Source organism: Sinocyclocheilus anshuiensis, unplaced genomic scaffold (genome assembly GCF_001515605.1).
Source record: "Sinocyclocheilus anshuiensis isolate Anshui unplaced genomic scaffold, SAMN03320099.WGS_v1.1 scaffold1289, whole genome shotgun sequence".
NCBI lineage: Eukaryota > Metazoa > Chordata > Actinopteri > Cypriniformes > Cyprinidae > Sinocyclocheilus > Sinocyclocheilus anshuiensis.
This window is the reverse complement of record NW_015549731.1, coordinates 72,227-77,239: the sequence shown is the minus strand read 5'-3', so window position 1 is coordinate 77,239 and position 5,013 is coordinate 72,227. Positions and strand designations below refer to the sequence as shown.

Here is a 5,013-nt window from a genome sequence, read left to right as displayed (position 1 = left end):
GTGAGAGACATATATATATGTGTGTGTGTGTGTGTGTGTGTGTGTGTGTGTGTGTATATGATGAAGGTCCAAAGAATTATATCTGAATATATTGTTAGGCCTATAAGTGTGAATATATATATATATGTAAATTGGAATATAGATATAATTCTAAATGTATATATACAAAACTGAGTATATGAATATAAATCATGAATAGCTATATGTATAGAAGTAAATCTGAATATATAGTTATAAGTCTGAATATACTGTATATAATAAAATAAGAAACACAAAAACATTTATATATCAAGATATGTATCTATATATTCAGGCTAACAAGCTATATTCAGATTTGATATAATATTTCTTGTTTAGCCCTTTATAAAACTATATATGTATTCATATTTGTCCATCCTTTTTGCTTTTTGAATGGATTTTTTTTTTCATGTTCATTTCATTATTCATTAAGCTTGTCAATGTATTCTGGGATTTCCTATATACAAAATTTTAACATGTCCTGTTTCAGATTGGAATAGAGGATATAAATTGCTTAAAATTTATATTACATTTATAATTGACATATTTACATATATTTATATTACAGTTCATATTACATTTTGAAAAGACAAATTATTGTTTTAAACTTAAACTTTTAAACATGAGTGTCAATGTCCCCAAAATGTCTTGCATTGCATTGTCGGAACTGAATAGATTGTTTTGAATTTCTTTAGATTATTTGGAAGAGTGTGTTATTGCTGATGACTTTGCCACATTGCACCTGTTTGGACATTTTTAGTGATTATTATGTGAACGATCTTGTGTTGCCATGCCGATGCTTGCAACTCAGATATAGAGGTTGCGTCACATGAATACAAGGGGGAAAAACTGCAGGTAGAGGACATAGTAAAGACCCCCGCATCAGTGCGGAAGGAAAAAAGTGATGGCAGAGAGTCGGTCTCACCGGAAAAGTGTGAAGGGGGCAGAACTCCAGGCTTAGACCCCTCAGGGAGAGTCTAAAAATATAGTTCTCCACCCACTGGCCTCTCCTCTGAGTCTCACTCTCCACAGCATCTGTCTCTGAAGTCACCCACGATCCCCACAAGCGTCCTCCCCGTCTCATCCCATTCCCCCTTTTACCTCATTCACCCCTTCACCTTTTCCCTGACCACCTGTCTAACCCTGTTTAACACATTCAAATTGAGTCATCACTCCCATAGCCTTTACCCTCTACCTCACTCTCACGTGATTTTTTGTACTCTCTTCGTCCTTTACTTTCTTCCCTTTCACTTTTTTCTCTTCTGCCTGCTGTCACTCTCCTTTTCAAAAATCCTTAACGGGTTAAAATAATTTAACACAATTAACGCAAAATTACTGAAGCACTTTTTCTATTCTAAACCTTTTACCCGATTTCGCTTCTCTGATTGCAATCAGATCATTTTAAACCCATAAACTCCGGGAAAGTTTACATTCCAATGATCCAGTAAGTGAATGCATTCAAACAATCAGTCCAAAACAGCGCGAATGTAAAGAAAACCAGGCTGATTGCATCAGAGATGGCAGAGAGAGCAGTATTTGCGGAACGATGTTAAAAGCATTAAAAGCACACGTCCAGTTTTGTGTGAGTGAAGGAAATCCGCTTGGGAGTGGAGAGATTGCACATGGATCGCGTAACATTATGCGCTCTCGACATTATCATTAAGATCACACTATAGAAAAAATAAAAATGTACTAAAAACAAGCCTATGGCAAGACATCTGGTAGGGGGGGCACCTGGGGTGGCCAGCCAAATTTCAGGGGTGGCCGGTGCCACCCCTGGCCACCACGTAGACACGACCCTGCCTCACGCATGGCACTGTGTGAAATACAGATTGAAAACATCCCACCATATGGCTAGATGAAATATGCTTCTCGGCTGGATAAAGCAAACCAGCATCTCACTAGTAGTAAAGAAGTGTGAGTCTTATTTACTGAAGCACAAAAACCATGTATGAGCGCATGTCTGACACATTTAAGTACATTCATGTTGTTTCCACACACATTCTGGATAATTTTTTGATTTGTCTTGTGTATGTTGCTGTGTTTAGTCATATTGAATGGATCCATGTACTGTAATAGGTATATGCAGTCAGGTCAAGGCGGTTGGTTTATGTTTTTTTGCCATCTCATGGCTGGCCTGACCGCAGTATGTGGTCCTGTTCAGTATGGCAACTTGACTTGTCTAAAATGTAAACAAGCTCTTTGCTGTTTTACTGTACACATACTATACACTGTGAATTATGAAAATTGTATTTTGTATTTTTTTTTTCATGTGTACTTTGGTATGCATAAATGTATCAATTGTATGGACTCCTTATATCATTTGGTTCTTTAGTGTCCTTTTAGAGTCTTCAAGTATCCTTTTTTGGAAAGACATCAACATTTATCTTGTTTTGTTTCCATGTCTAAAGACACAGTCTTTCTTCTCTTTTTCTCTGAAGGATTGGTGAAAAATAAGGATAGCGGTCTGACGAACGGCAGTCGTGTGGCTCAGCTCAGGAAGCACTTCAACACCACTAATGCCCCATGTGTCAAACCACCGATCCCCTGCAAGCCCACTCACCTACTGGCTTCCCCCTCTGTCAGATAAACACAACACTGCTACACACCTGAAAAATATCCTTGTGTATCCAAAAATCTGCAAAATGAACTAAAAACACTAGAAAGACCTGCGCATACCTGAGCGTAAGAGCAGATCCAGGTGTGGACACAGCTGGAGACGGATGTTGTACGGAAATCAAACACTTCTTATGACCCAGCTCGAGCCATCACTCTTCAGGTTTCACACTGTTTACAGAGGAATATGGTCTCCAAAGGACTCAAAGACTTGTACTACTCACTTTACACAATTTTTGTTTTTGTTTTTGTTTTTTTTTTATATAAACTTTGTTTCCTTAAGGGGAGAATGACCAAAGTTATTGTGTCATGTTTGTATAGATAATTTTTCGTCTGGTTGTAAATAACGGTGTCATATTGTTTTAAATAAAACAACTGGTTTTAACTGGTTTTGAGAACTGAATGCTAATGCTTTTCCAGACCCTCCAATGTCTAGATGGATGGATGGATGGATGGATAGATAGATAGATAGATAGATAGATAGATAGATAGATCTTCAAAATGTATTTCCATATTATATATGACAGTCAATCATTCCAGCAGCTGGGATAGTTATCATCTGTGCGTCCGACCGGTCGAGACAGACGGCAGTGCCGGGCCGTCATGCTGACCCTCTCGTCTCAAATGAGCACATGCAGCTGAGTTACTGACCTCTCTCCCTTATCTCCCTCCAATCCGCGCTTCCTCTGAAGGATCAGGGGTGGAAAAAGAGAGACATAGAGGTGCATGGAAATAGAGGGAGCACAGATACGGAGGAAAAGATAGGATAAAGGGACATAGGGAGATGGAGGGAAAGTAAAGATGATCTGAAGAGGATGGGTCACTCAATCTCATAAAATTTAGTTGGTTTGCAGGTGATTTTCCTTCTGTTGGAGCTGTGGCTTCGTGGTTTGCACATGTGCTTTAGAAGTGGTGGTCAATGGGTGGTCAATATATATTTGGAATACTTTCTCATATACTGTATATATATATATATATATATATATATATATATATGTACATTTTATTACATAAAAATGATTAAATAATATAAAAAATAATGTATATGACCATAACCATATTCAGTTAGTATGATGTTATTTTCTATAATTATAATTCCAATTTTAAAAGCTTATATATAGCTTTTATACACATAAGTCAACATACATTCAAATTTTACCCTATTTACTTTCTTTTTTATACTTTGTCTTCCAATTCAACACAATTTTACATTCTGTTCAGATATAACCATAAACATACTCCGTTATTATGATGTTAAATAAATGTAGTTCTGAGCAAAAAAACAAAATAATATCAACTTTTTACAAAGACTTTTTATGTTGTTTCAAAAATGTCTATTTCAAATAAATGGTGTTCTTTTGAAATTTCTATTCATCAAAACGTCCTGAAAAAGTATAATAGTTATATAAATCAAAATTAGAGAACAACCTATAATTTCCTAAATTTCAAGGTCAGTTCTTAGTCCTATTTGAAGTTATCCTAACAGGAGTAGAAGGCCAGTTTTTAAAGCATATTTCATAAATTAATTGTATTTTGATGCACAGTATGAAAAACTTTAAATGAGATATTTGAAAAAGAACTGATCAAAATTAGAGAACACTTACAGATACCTCCAAGTTGTTGGTGTTAATCTGGCACCTGGTGCTTATTTCCTTAATTATATGACAAGCCATATTTAACTGGCAACATTCCTTCTAATTTTCACTGAGATTGCAAGATGGTGGGCCGCTCTAAAGTGACTGAAACCCTGCGACAGGAGGTGTCCAGATGAAGGCCAAAGGGATGAACCTTTCAGCTTTTGCAAGAGAAGCAGGCCATTCCAAATCTGTAATTTCTCAAAAATTGCAGGTTTACAATGATACTAATTCATTCAAGTCCCCCCAAGAAGCTGGTCATCCACATAAGACAAATGCACGAGAAGACAGGATAATGCAGAGAATCTCAATTGGCAATCGGTTCAACACTGCAGCTGGAATTGCTCGGCAGTTCAGTGCTGAACAGGGTCTGGATCTGTCTCAGCACATTTAAGAGAAGTCAGACTGAAAACGCACTCTGCGGTGACCAAGCCTCTCATCAGCAGAAAGAATCAAAAGGCTAGACTAAACTATGCTGAGGAGCATGTTGTGTGGAGAGGGGAGAACTGGTCCAAAGTTAACTTTAGTGATGAGAGCAAGTTTAATTTATTTGGGTCAGATGGGAAATATTTTGTTCGGGGGATGTTTTGTGCAGCAGGAGTTGGGCCTCTTATACAGCTACAAGGCAGAGTGAATGCAAATGTTTATCAGAACCTCCTTCAGCAACATGCGTTTCCTTCCCTGCAAGCATCTCCCAATCAGCCTGCAATTTTCATGCAAGACAATGTCCCCGTCACACTGCAAA

The 5,013-nt window shown here is 37.3% G+C and overlaps 1 long non-coding RNA gene across 1 annotated transcript in view; it reads left to right on the top strand.

Moving 5' to 3' along the window:
* The window catches only part of LOC107660810 (uncharacterized), a 7,431-nt gene extending 4,412 nt beyond the window's left edge, over positions 1-3,019 (top strand). Inside the window, exon 2 of the long non-coding RNA XR_001631045.1 lies at positions 2,460-3,019. This is a non-coding gene — a long non-coding RNA (uncharacterized LOC107660810). The remainder of the gene's footprint in view (positions 1-2,459) is intronic.
* The last annotated feature ends 1,994 nt before the right edge of the window (positions 3,020-5,013 follow it).